The 14,381-nt window shown below is 41.2% G+C and overlaps 1 protein-coding gene across 4 annotated transcripts in view; it reads left to right on the forward strand.

The window, feature by feature from the left end:
* The window catches only part of XKR4 (XK related 4), a 244,074-nt gene extending 230,595 nt beyond the window's left edge, over positions 1-13,479 (forward strand). For 2 of the 4 annotated variants that reach the window (XR_012774461.1, XR_012774462.1), the window contains one exon: positions 6-13,479. The gene's annotated coding sequence lies outside the window, so the exon portion shown is untranslated. The remainder of the gene's footprint in view (positions 1-5) is intronic. The other 2 variants (XR_012774464.1, XR_012774463.1) reach the window with 2 other exon arrangements.
* The last annotated feature ends 902 nt before the right edge of the window (positions 13,480-14,381 follow it).

Below are 14,381 nucleotides of genomic sequence, written 5' to 3' on the forward strand. Positions count from 1 at the left end.
TCCAGAACAACACAAAAATGAAAAAGTTCATAATTATATTCTGGTGAAGAAAAGCAATCACATCTCTTTGTTAGAAGTAAGACTCATGTAAGACAATGTAAGCATTGTTCTAATGAATCAAATTTGCCATCAGATTTAACAGTAACTTACCTGGTTAAAGTCTTGGTCCTAAAATTTTGAGAGTTGCGGATTTGTATGTTACAGAAAAGACAATTTAAGTAGTATTCACTTCTCTAATTAGATAAAGGAGAGGTAATGCATACCCATGTTCATTCAGAAAACATATAAGAAAATGTAAGATAAACCTTTTGTCTTATTTTAAAACAAATTTGTTCTATAATAAGATAATCTTTTTTAAAAAAATTAATTCCTTGAAAGTATGTGCAATACTTTTTTCATGCAGATTTAATAATGAAAAAACTCATTTCCACTTTTGTTTATGTCAGTTTAAGTATGCTTCCTGTGCTAGAACCATGTGTCTGTGCTGGGGTTATATGGGCTTGATGGCATAGAAACACTATTTGCATTGGCAAATCAACAAATTTTCTATTAATTAATTTCTATAACATCTGAGAAAATTTTCCTTCCCAAATTAAATGCTAGGCCTCAGCTGCCTGGTTTTGTAAACTTTTAAGCAGAGGAGGTAAATTAAAATTTTACTGGAGCTGCAATTTTTAATACATGGTCAATAGCTATTAAACAAATTTGTTTAAAATATATGATAGTCTAGCCAATATATCATTATCTTCCCAAAAGAGCAATTCATGAGTGGTACTAAAAGTATGTGTGCTGCTTTATTTGGAAAGGGACTCCCAGTCACAAAATATATTAATTTGCTTTTTATTGGCCAGCAAATATTCACAGCTAGCCTGTTGGTTTTTTAGAACCCAAATTAAGCAATTTTGAAGTGTTTATCATTTGATCATACAACTTCTCAAGAGCCTTAAAAGTGGTGCTGTACCGAGTTTTAGTTGGCTCTGCCAGTGATTCAGCTCCCAAAGCCACTGCCCTTTCTCCGCTCTCTCCCTGAAGTTGTGCAATCCGGAGTGACTGAGATGCTGTGATTTACTCTGCACCCCCTGCACTGCCTGCACAATGCCAAGGAAAAGACTTCAGCAGATCACTGGGGTCCTACTGCTGCCTCTCTTGCTCCTGTGCGTGGTGGGAAGCAGAGTAAATTGCCTTTGCGCATCCATCTAAACAAGCTTATTTGAGTTGAGTCCCTACAAGAGGTGCATGATGAAAATAATCACAACACGTGTCCATGAATTTACAAGCCCAACACTGTAATTACTAATTCTGTAGTATAACAATGCAGAATGTGGGAAGGATTGTCTAAATACACAATAAGCCATTTAATTTTGCTAATTGTAGCAATTAGACTAGCTCGCTTGAAGCCCATGCTCTCAGCAGAAAGCCAAATGGAGTAAGTGGCAAACAGCCATTTATATACCAGAGACATTACATTATTAAACCCTCCCTTGACTGTTTATAGAACTATGTCTTTTCATTACAGCATTGAATCCGTTCCTCTTTATTCTGATAAAACAGTTAAAATGCAAAATGAGAACAGATTCTTTTAAATCTGGGAATTAAAAAGCCCACAACAGATTACTGCAATTCACCTATAGTGATTTTTTGAAACAAATTCTGTCATCATTTTCACTTGGCTGCAAATTGCTGAGTGATCCGCTTCTGAGATGATTTCTCACATCTGGTATGAGCAGATTTCATTACAGGAGAGATGGAGATTACCTTGTAAAGCCTTGCTCACGCAAGGTTAGGGGAATAGTGTCACTCATCTACAGATCATTTGCAAAGCTTTTTTAACACGTGAGGGGTCCCTGGGGAGCGTTTCTTTTACTGTAGTGACCTCACTGCAGGTGTTTGGTGGGATTTCTTCACAGTTACACTGGTATGAATATGAGAAAATCAGGTTCCTGGCCTTGAGTGAATAAGTGCATGAATTCAGACCACGGTAGTGAACGTCTTCACTTCCCAGCTCCTAACTGAAGTCAGCTGGAGATCTGCTTCATACCAAAAAGCCTGAATGTCACTTGGCTCAAACCGAAATACATACTCAGTGCTAACTCAGCATGAATCAAAACATTTCTTCTTCTTTCCTTTTTTGTTCAAACATTTAAGAATATACCCATTTTGACCCAGTTGCTGTTTTGTGATACTTTTAAGGACACTTTGAAAAATGTCTCTGAAACCAGTCATTTCCAGTGATCCTTACAAAAGCCAATTGCTGACCAGCGCATTCATTAAAAGGAACTTTTTCTGAATACGTAAGCTTGGCTCCTGTACTTATGTTTTGTTCTGAATGCTTAGCATCTAATTCTTATGCAGAGGATCTTATATACCCTTTACTAAGCCATGTGCCTCCTCTGAATCCTGGAGCAAAGAGGGCAGATATGCAAGATGCAGGGGAAAAAGTCCTCTTCAGCACGTTTATGGGATGATTTGCATGAGCTAGAGAGGTAAGAGAGAAGCTTGTGTATAATTACAACAGAGTTACAGATGCTGTATTCATTGCTAGAGATTTACAAGAAATTGTGAGATAAGTGGCCAACTAATAGAAAGATCAAATCTAAACTTCTACATGCAAGGCACTGTAAAATAAAAACAGCCAAGAAACTTTAAAGTGTAACCAAAAATCTCATTTCCAGGAATGGTTGGGATAAAGTTAAAAATGTAATGGATTTGTCAATGTAACTAGATACTACATTCATAGAAACAAAGACTATGACCGCTATGGATACAAACATTTTCTGTATCTGTAGATTTCAGCCTCTTATTTCAGATAGCTTTGGAAGCAGTTGCTTCTGGATCTTACTTCTGGGCATGCTGTAGCCCTAGGCATGCTAGCAGCTTTTCTACACAAGATCTGTTCTGCTGTAGGAAAGTCCACGTCCTTCTAAGAAAGCGTTGTGTTTGGGGGTTTTTTGCACTGAACTAAACCTCACAGAAGCATTTCTAGTGTGAAGTAGGTGTGTCCACTCAGCCATCTAGTGTGTAAAAGGTACTGCAAAACAGAAGTTCACCAATAAGTGATTTCCTCAAGGTAAAAAAGCTGCTAGTTGAATGGCTAGAAGAGCCTTCAGGGATGTAACATACTGCTAAGGCAAGATGTAGGCTGTGTTTGGGTGCTACGAGCCCACTCAGGGCAAGGCCTGGGCATAGTCCAGCATTCTCACCCCCACCTCATGCACCAAAGAGCCCACAGAGAGGAAAACCATGTGCATGGGCTGGACGAAACTCACAACACACGGGGACCAGATACCTCGCACGCTGTGGCACACATGCAGAGGTCAGCGCAGGCACATCAGGGGCCTCAAGCTAATACTGTGATCCTCCAAACTGCACTAACCAGGAGCTCCTGATCTTTTTATGCTAGACGTTCAAGCACCTAAAATTTGGCTCCTGGACTTGGTCAGAAACACCTCGGTCTTCACGGCACAGAGTAGCTCAGGTCCTATCTCCCACCTAAGCCTGCCAGGATCCCTTGAGCAGGTATTCTTCTGCCCATCTTACCTGAAGGACTCGGGTCCTCTGGGGTGCTATCAGGCAGAGCTTTGCACAGAAATACTCATGACTGCTTTTCCAGCAGTAGATTTGTGGTAGGCGGAGACCAAGGGGAGAGCCAGGCTCAGTTATCTCTTCAGCTAGCAATGATTCATATCTCTAGCTGCTATCTCTCAGGGGAAGGCTATAGGGCTGCATGCTACTGAGGAGAAGGGCATGCTCCCTCCCTCTTATTTTGAGGCTGTTCTTCCTCTTTGTGCAAAACTGAAAGGTTATCCTGTGCAATGCAGACATACTTCTAGTATTTTGATGTATTGGGTCCCCTTAGTGCTGAGGACTCTGAAGTTGTTGCGCACGTCCAGTGCCATTGCCTGCGTCCAGCCAGAGTAATGTCTACAATAAAAAACTGGGGCAGATGCAAAATCACTCTGCTCACCTTCCAACCTGACCAAAAGCTGTATCAACATGGTTAGCACTGTGACAAAGCCTGAATCTCTACACGCGGCCTTGAATCAGGTCTATTAATGCATTCTGTGCTACTCTGGCCACGTTCACCCGGTTTCTCGTTGAAGCTCAGGCAGACTTTGTGTGTGCACCAGAGCTACACCATGTAGCTTATCCATAGTTCCCTGAGCCCGTGGTGCACTCCCTTTGCGATCCCAGTTCTTTTGCGCAGCAAACATCAGTTTGGGTTGAGCAAAGGGCAAACAGGCTTTATGCTGTCTAGTGAAGCACGTGGAGCAGAAGTGGTTTCTCCAGACGGTACATTTGAAGCACAGTTGTGTGCAAATTGCCCAGGTTACGGCAAATGCAAGAAGTAAGTTCAGTGCCCACAGTTTGGAGCATGCTATAAAGAGTACTCTTTGTGAAAGTGTTTGTTTTTCTCATAATAAAAGTAATAGGAACATGTCTCATATTTGGGAGCAAATTTACAGTATGAAATGAATTTTTATATATATACACATATATATATGTGTGTGTGTGTGTGTGTGTATACACATGACAGTGAGTCCTGAGATCCTATTAGGATTCAATCTTATAGTTCATTTAAATTCTAAGCCTAAGAAAAAGCATCAGGAGCATCATCATCAAGGGTAATCAAGTCATAACTGCAAAAAGAAAAGAACATTATTGGAAAACACATTCCAGTCATTATTGGAGACAGCTTTGCAATGTATTATGCCAGTACTTTAATGAAAAGCTCTGGAGGAAATATGTCTAATGCTATATTTCATCATCTTAAATATTTTGGTAAAAGAATAGAGTGGGGGAAAAAAAAAGATTTGTACAAAATAAATAAGGATTTATCACATTTAGCTAATCAAGGGAAAAAAAACAGATAAGCAAATGGCAAAGGGACCAATTAAACCTTTTGTTTCATTTAATGTTGGTTGTATTTGTTTCACTGAATATCAGTTATCAATGTCAGTAGTTTATGAAGGAAATAACCTGCAATAATTAGGATGGTTTACTTGAATTTTGTCTGGAGAACACTAAAGAGTGTTTGTTATCCAACAAATATGCAGTTGCCTGATACATGCTGTCAGAAGGAAAGATTTTCTAGCTCATGGATTATGTACTGAAGATAAATTTCAAATGCATGTATTTGAAAACAATACCCCTGTCAATTTAAATGTACCATGAATACACAGTAGCTATTTCTGAAATTTTAATTACTGATGCTTTTTTCAGTGTGTGTTCTGCATTATTATCTGTGTATCCCAGATTGTTTCTGAGATGATGTTTGATAAGAATTAATTTTAAATTTTATGAAGGTGAGGAAAAGATTACTGGCCAGTGAAGGCACTTGCTGCATTGAAGCTCAAGTATATTTCTTGAGTTCCTGACATGAGTCACCATTCAGCATTAAGGATAGTGTTTGAAGAATACAGTAACTTTCCAACAGGATCTGATTTATGGACTGATAGATCTAAAATTGTCGCAGTGACTGGGTCAGGCAACGGCAGTAGCTACAGAGGGAAAGTTCAAAAGTAGCCACTAATGACTCCCAGCGTCGTACCCTGCATTCCCATTTTGGGACACACGTAGCCTTCCTGTCGGCCGGCGTCTGCACGTGCTGCGGTCGGCCCCGGCACCGGCACTGCGGGTGTTGGCTCTTGCTGAAAGGGAAGACAAAGTAGGCAGCTCGTTTCCAGCTCCAGTTCCCCCTGGGTTATCGGGCTGGCCCACAGGAGATACTTCACTGAGAACGCTTTAGCCATTGGCAAGATTGCCGCACCGATCTGGGCAGGATTTAGCCTCTAGACAGCACTGTATGGACAATGAAAAATCCTCCTTTGTCAGCAGAGAGGGCAGCTGCCACTATTTATAGTAGCGAAGTGCCAGCATATTGTCGTGTATTTGTGGCTGCTATCGATTCCTCCTTTTTTATTTTATTGGAACAGCTTGGAACTTGTCAAGTGTTGCTTAGGTTGATTTGCAGCTAATTAATTCAACAGACATTTTTAATCTTGCAAATTTGTGACTTGTAATACAGTAATCAAGCTCCCGTGAGCAAACATTAATCAGTTTGGGGGGAAAAAAAGAAAGCCGTTAGCTGTGTTCAGCGCGGTGCCCACACTGGAAAGAGATCTAGAAGAAAAGCAACATTAGTAAATTCATCCTAGCTAAGCTTTCATCGTTCATCTTATGAATCATTCATCCATTTGGTTTGTTTTCTACATTCAAGGAGTTGTATTTCAAAGAGGATCGCTAGGATTGAGACAGCTCTAGTTACCGTCAATGGGGAACTGGCCAAATTTCCTTCTGGTCATTGATTTCCTTATCAACCAAAAAGTCATTCTACCCAGCAGCAGTACAATTTCATTTCTGAGATGACTGTGCTGGTTGTGGAACAGTTTCTCCTGGAGAAATGAGTGTAACAAAACACATACCGCTGTTTAGCAACAGCACTAAGAACTGGGTGAACGAGTGGAGAAAATATTTTATTCATTGCTTTTAACACACAGATGGATTTTAGCTCCTTTGACGTGAAGCAGAAGGGAAGAAAAATCCAATGTTGCCTCTACCAAAGCAGGGTGCTGCCACAGCCCCCTCCGGGCTGTCTGCACAGAATGCACGTGTAGGTACGTCAATGAGTAATCTGTACATACGTTTTATCGTGGAAGCATCTCCACTGGTAACCTTAGCAGGAAGGCCAGAGATCAAAAAGACACGAAAGCAGAGAAATGATTCCTCCGGTCAGGGTGAAGAGGTGTTTGTGAAACACTGTGGAAAAGCTGCCCCCACTGTTTCAGTAAATAAAGGGAGGAGCAGAGTCTTTTAACAGCAAAAAAAAACCCCAAAACCCAGCAAACCTTAATGCCAAAATACTAGTTATGGTGCAATTACTCTGTCCTCTAGGAAAGATGTTGAGTGAGAAAGTTCTAGATATGTTACAAACTAACTGGAACATACATGGAGACAGTGAAAGATGCTTTTTAGATATAACTTCGTTGCTATTGACAGGAGTTGTTTATTAGCAATAAGATATAAAGGTGTCTCAAACTAAGGCCTGAGAGACAAGGATTTTGTATGGCTGTTATGCCAGTGATTGTTAAATTTAGAAATCATAGATCTTTATAATAGATTATAGGTCAGAGAACTTTTTTTTAATTATTATTTTCTTTACAGAGGATAAATCTCAGATGGCTTCCACAAAAAACATAAGGTTTAAAATAGGCTCAGAAGATGGGCTTTTCTGTATATGGAATATTACAGGCTTGGTGTTGTTCAAGTGCTTGTGCATTTTCTCATGCTCTCAGTTTCTCATGCAGTACACCCATAAGCAAATAGTAGATTTGCAAGTCCATGTTCCTTTAAGACTGATAGTCCTCACATGAACTTGTTCTGCACAGCTGAGGAGCACATACATGGGGGAGTGAGGGGGGTGGGTACACTTGTAAAGGTGTAGAGCAGGAAAAAAAATAGAGATCAGTAGATGATGTGGTAAAAGCCTTATTATAATAAGGGAACAGCTGTGAATCTTTAGAGTAGGTGAGCCCTCGTAGTATTTGTTCATGCTCAGGTATTCTGTCACTCAGCTTGTGATGGAAATCACTGCTGAAGGACTTTCAACCATATTATCAGTTATCAATTTTTGCTTGTTTAGAAGCAGGAACAGTATCACCCTGATTTCAGCAGAAATCACTATGGAGGCATCCATAGCCTCATACATGATCTGTAAGTGTAGCATGTCATGACAGGTCTGTTTTCTTCAAAGATTTGCTCAAACAAGTCTGCAAAATTTACTAGACACTGTTCTGATTTTTTTCCTTGCTTCCATTTCCTCCTATGTGTATGAGTCTCATATGCAAACCCCACTGATGACAGAAGACAGCGCTCAGGTTATCTAACAGATTTTTTTTCCCCTCATGTAGTAGTACAAAACTCAAAAATTCCTTTGCATAACACTTGGCTATTGAGATAACCTCTATGGTTAGAGAAGGAAAAGCAAGTTAAAGATGCAAATACTGAAGTAATTTTATCAAGTGCAAAGCAGGAACATTTTTAAAGATAGCTGTCACATTTTTCTGCTCAACTGATCGTACTTCATCATTCCAAAGCCTTGGTATATGCCCATAGCAACCTAGAAGTAAATGTCTTTTGTTTCTGAGATAATTTCTGACTCACAGAACAGCCACTAACTGGGGATCGCGTTGGATTAGCAAGCACAGGTCCTCTATCTCACTGCGGTTCTTCTTTAACAGGACTGCAGTTCCTTTAAATCAATTCCCATTGATTCTCAAAGGCAGAAACTGTCCCCTGCGTAATTTGTTCTACTTGAAGGGACAGATATTTCACTGTCTGTTCTCTGAGTTGCGTATTATTAACAAGCTAATGTTTATTCTAACAAATGAGCATCACTGTATTTTCCTGCAGGTGCCATTCCGTGTATAAGGCTGTCTCAACAGTGGAAGCTGGCTCTGTTCTTCTTCCCATGCTTACTTACCTGCATATTTAATCAAATGCTAACGTAACATTTGTTATTTCTCATGCTGCAGAGCCATGCAAAACCCAGTTTGACTTCTGGATTTGACCCATGGCATTAGCAAATGGGAGAGTCATCTTCTCACTGTAAGCAAGTGCATTGGAAACGGTACCCACCGGGACGCAATAAACACGTTTCCTTACCGTATTGATTTTATAGTAATTTTCCAGAGTACAGCTGTGCTTTAAAACTTGTGCAGCTCTCTGTAATCTTCTTGTATTTAAAAAAAAAAAAAAAAAAAAGGGAAAAGAAAAAAATAAAAGAAAACCAACTTTAAGTGTTCTTCCTCGGTACACGTTGTTCTCTTGAAATTTGTGATGTGCAAGGAGCATGTCTGTTAATTCACAGTGGATGTTCCAAAGTTTTGTTCCTACAAAAACTATTAATAAACCCAGTAGTAATTAAAAAGAGCATATTCTCCAGTCATTAAAGCAAAATGTATACTCGGATAAGGCTAAGTAATTTGTGCGTGCTTCCACCCTTCATCTCTTAAGATAGAGAACTCAAAGTTTATTTTCAAATTGACTGGTGAATTTGATTTGTTTTGGGGAAATGTGTGCAAAAGCGCTTCTAGGTTATTAGTAAAATAGGTGAGCCTTCCAAAGCAATTTCATGTGAGGCAAATGATCCTAAAAGACAGACTTGATAACAGTTGTGCTTATAAAACCTTCTTGAATGATCTACAACTAAGCAAAAATAAAAACAAACCAAAAGACACTCTTAAAGGACTGATAGAGAAATTCTGCCTGGTGAACACATCGATAAGTCATACTTACACCAGCACTCTGGACAGGAGCATTTATTATACTGGGATTTGTTTTGATTACAGGCAGTTTATAATCATAAAGGGCTTCCCTGAAGGTCCACTGTAGCAAATGGATGACTTTCTTTTGACTTTAATGGAGTCCAATAAGCCCCAGGAGAAAGCACATGGGCGTTTTGCTTTTAAATTTCACAATGCCTCTCTAAGTGAAATTTATTTTTAAGGGATCTCTTTAATAACTATTTTACAGCTCACTTGAACTTTACTATCAAGTGAAACTGTCGGTCATTGTGCACCCAATACTGATTAGGCTAAATCAATGAAAATGAGGAAGGAATATCAGGCTTTGTATTAAAAAACAGTCCACTGGAAATAATACTAAAGCATTTCTAGGTCTTCCAATTCTGCTAGTCACTGGATGAGGCCAAGATACCTGGCTGGATTCCAGGATAAATTAAAATAGCTGTTTAAATTTTCAGATGGCTTATTAATATATTAATAATATTTTACTATTTTCTATGGAAAAAAGTATCCTTTAAGCTATACATTTCAATTTCAAGAAAATTCTCTCTGTAAAGCCTAAGTCACTGGGCATTAGGGCAGCAGGGGAAAAAGCGGACAAGTTGGGGCAGTGAAATTTTCTCCTAAGCTCAGGCAAGAGTCCCCCTGCTTTCCCCCCAGCCTGCCACCCCAGCCCTCCAGGATAGGTGCCTGTCAAGCTTGCACCACTGAAACCCCTGAAAATGGATCTAGGGTTTGGATCCTGACAAACCTCATCTCAGTCTTTAGTGCCGGGTCACCCAGAGAAGGGACAGAGGCGCGCGGATGGCACGAGGGCAGGATCAGGCAGGGGCAGGTTGATCCTCTTTTGTTCCAGTTTCTTCACTGGCTACCACTGACGCAGCTGAACTGGTGACGGGGAGGGGGACTGCTTCTTCTTGGGGCAGCTGTTGCCTGTGAGCACTGAGACTTGGTGTTATTATTTGTAGCATGCCTCTGTGAAAAGGAAAGGCGGCGAATAAAAGTTATGACGCAGTGAAGAGGATGCCTATGTGTGTCAAATACCCCCAATTGCCAAAACACTGAAACATCATGCTGGATGCCTAGTCCGTAGAGGTTAGTGCTAAGAACACAAACAAGTTTATTAGCTGGTGCAATGCAGTCCTCAAAAATGCAGTTTGTAGTTTTCTGTCCTTTGCAAACTGATATGCATAGGGAAAAACAAAGGATTGCCTTTACTGTTGTTTCACATGAAGATTTTTACACCTGTTTCAAAGGCGTGCCTTTTCACATCTTTGTGTTTTATGAAATAAGGCCTGAAAAATACTTCTCTCCCCTTCAAAATCAGATTAGCTTTTTCTGCTGAGGTTTACATGAAACTGTAAAGCCTTGACTTCTCTGAGAACCTGAGATTCTCACAGCCCCACTCCCTCCCCTCCAAAAAAATCTGAGCAACTGCGCAGGAACTCCTGACAAACATTTTGGGGAAGGCTGCAATACCGTGCCACGCCAAGAAATCTCACCCTCCAGTTTTCTAGTTTTCCACTCAGTTTTGTGGCAAGAGCAGGAAAAATTAAAGGCCACGATGTGCAGGATGTGCAAGTGTAATTGGCAATTACCAGTGGCTCTGCCACCGTAGTACGTAGGTTCAGCACACTGTGAACTTCAGTGACTCCTCATTTTGGGCTGCCAAGTTGGTCAAAACCACACATCACTTTTGAAAATCATAATCAAAATACAAGGAGCTTAGAAAGGTAAAATTAAGAAAAAAAAAAAAAAAAAAGTTTCAGGATTTCCTTGTTTAATAGCAAACAAAAATGAAAGAAGGCAGCACGAATACATTTTTCTCTTTCATAAATTATATGTGAATCACATGCACACACTTCAGAAGTACAAACCCTATGTTTTCACAAGCCAATCAAAAAAAAAAAACCACCAAAACCATTTCAGTTTGTGACGCTCCCGCTCCCTGCTGTGATTTCTGCAAGCCAGGTGCCTAGTGCAGAATTCATGACATCAAATTGCATGTACCCATGTTGTCACCATCAGCAGTGGGATCTAACAGCAGGACTCAGAAGAGCCAGCACACTGCACGTTCAGTAGTGGGATGTATTAGGTTGCTGCTACTGAAGACAGGAACACATCTCCAAATTTGTCGGTCTCCTAGGAGTAGGCTTTTTATGTGAAATTCATTCCCAGAGCCTGAAGTCTTTTCTTGCACCTGCATGCTCAAGTTGTGCAAGTTGGTAGAGAAAACTGCCTGCTCCTCTTCCGAGGCAGGAATGGAAGGGAAAGCTGGGGCTGCCTCTGCGCCAGGGGCGGTTAGCTGGAGCTCTGGGACCATGATGTGAGCCCAAATCCCTGCTCATCCTGCGTGGACTCAAGCCAACACTTTCTTGGGGACTGTCCTGTCTGCAGGAGGGGGAACGCCATCCCTCTCTCCAGATGAGAAAAGGTCACCATGAGGGCTGAAACGCAATGGTGCTGGGTGCGGGCAGGAGGGCCCAAGAGGAGCTGTGACTCTGTGGTCCAAGGTGGAGGCTGATCCTCTCTTTGGGGACTTCTCGGTGCGCGGGGCCTCTGCCTGGGCTGGGTGTGTACACACAGGCTCTGCAGGAACATCATGTGGGGGATCCCCACCGCATGGGCGCATCCCCGCATGGATCCAGACGTGTGGGTACATCCCAGGCAGGCTCCCAGGACATCTATCCGATCAGTCCCCGGGAGACGTAGGCACGGGATCCCTGGCCCTGTGACTCTCAGGTGGCCTCGGTGGAGGATGGGTGTGTAGAAGTTCACCCAAGCTGAGATGGTGGTGCCTCTGGGCACGCATGGCGGCACATCTTCAGGCACTTGCCGTGTATTTCTGCCTTCCAGGAGCTGCAGTCCCAGAGGTAGACCAGATCTCATGTGATGCCTGATAAAAAGTAAATTACTTCCTAACACTATAAAAAGCCTGTAAAAAAATGCACATGCAAATAGACTCAAATACTTGAAATTCAAATTCCAATAGTATATTCTGTGTTCATTCCTATGTTATTATTACTAAAATTTTTTTTTTTTTTCAGAAATCATAAAGTTTCCTGCTTTAAGTTGTTGCATGATATAAAATTAATTCCAAATGAGTGGATTTTTACTGTATATGTCCTGGGTTTATTTTTTCAGTTATTTTTCGTAAATACATTTTACATCTAACTACCTCAGCTGCCTTTTGTTTTGTTTTGGCGCATATGAAGTCATGCACTTTCTGTATTTGGGGATTTGGGGGGAGGAGTTCTTTCCATTTTGAATAACCAGGTTCAAAGCCATGTTGATCAATTTATAGAGGAGATCAATTTAACAAGACATAATTATTGACAGTTGCAGAACATACATTTTATTTTTAGGTTCTGTTGGGGTATAGTTTAACAAAAAACACCATAAGCTGCTTATTAATTTGCCTTAAAAAATGTGTGCTCTTTCCTATTCAAGTTGTGTTATTTAACTCTTGTACACAATTTATGTGACAAAGACTAACGTAACAGTTGGCAGATAAACAGCAAATTGAACAGAATGGACCAATAGTTTCTCAGTTCTCTGTTGTAAACTGTTGCATTATACACTGATTGTGCTAAAATAATTGTTACTGTGCTTATACTCCTTAGTCACCGTTGCGGAAATAAAGTGATGGAAGATCACATTTGTGTTTATGGAACAGTGTAGATATCCCCCCAGTACAAGCACAGTGACTTGAGGTGAATGATAATCATTGCAGAACTTGTGCTTTGACTTGTAAACATTGTAAAAATGTATTTGGTATTTTATTTGAAATGAAGAATCAGAATAGTTATTAAAAAAAAAAAAAGAAATCTTCCTGTAAATATATATATTCTGAATCCATGTATACAAACATTCCTTTAGAGTTCAGATTGTGAAGAGTGTCTTTATTGGCTAGAGACCGCTGCCTCCCGCGGCAGAGGTTACATGTGCTATAGTAAAGAACACAGTGTGTGAAGTATTTGATGTACTGCAGTACCATAGTTCTTTTGGTCTGTTAAGTAAGTTGCAATTTGTGATGAAATGAAGTTGAAAGTAGTGCTTCATACTAACAAATTTCCTTGGTTACAACTTGATTTTTCTTGTAAAACTTAAAAGGAAAACTTGAAAATTTTATATATTTGGATTTTGTAGATTTTTTTTATTTTATTGCAACACAAGGTACCAAAATCATTAAATAAAGTACACTGTGGTCATTTTACCATGGTTCTAGCGTCTTTTTTAAAACTCTTTTATCCTGGTGGATCGGCAAAAGGGTGCTAACTTCTGAGTGTCTGAAATTATTGCCAAACAAGACAAAGGTTGGCCCAGCTTGGACAACCGTTTGGGACAGATGATCTCCAGAGATGATCCTTTCCACCATTAATTATTCTATGATTCTAGGCAGTACTACCACAGGAGCTCCCATCCCCGAGCGCAGGAGTGATGCAAGTGGCTCCCAGGCTACCTCTGGGACTGGGAGAAGACTCAACCTGGGACTTGGACAATCTTACTGGTGTTGTCCCAGCAGGAACCCCCAGGAAACCACCAGATATCCCAACAGGCACCTTGCCCAGAGCACCAGAACAGGGTGCTCTGGCCACCGTGGTCGGGGCCCTGAGTGCTGTCTTGAAGGAAGATCTCCAAAAAAGCTGTCCTTGCCCAGGGAGCAGGCCAGCAGGTCCTCCCCACTCCTTGGCCCCTCAGAGCCACAGTGCTCTCCGACATGGGGCCACACTCCCCAGCTGCCCCACGGCCGGTCCACAGCAGCGAGGAGGGGAGAAGTGAGAGGAGCCTGACCCTGCCACCGGACAGGGGATTTCTGGGCTCTGCTCCCAGGGCTGTCAGGGGAGTGCAGAAACCCAGGTCTCCGCCATCTCCTGAGAAGGGCCCTGCTCACAGGGGACAGAAGAAAGTGCTTTGTTGCTTTTATTCCCCCTTCAGACTCCTGAAAGCATCGCCATTCAGTGAGCCCCATCAAGTAGTGGGGGAGGGAGAGCTGAGCCTCACCCAGTCTTGTCCTGAGCCCCATAATTAGGAAAAAACTCCAGCTGCTTCCCTGATCTTACTGCATTCAAACCCCCT

The sequence above is a fragment of the Mycteria americana genome, chromosome 2 (assembly GCF_035582795.1).
Source record: "Mycteria americana isolate JAX WOST 10 ecotype Jacksonville Zoo and Gardens chromosome 2, USCA_MyAme_1.0, whole genome shotgun sequence".
Lineage (NCBI taxonomy): Eukaryota > Metazoa > Chordata > Aves > Ciconiiformes > Ciconiidae > Mycteria > Mycteria americana.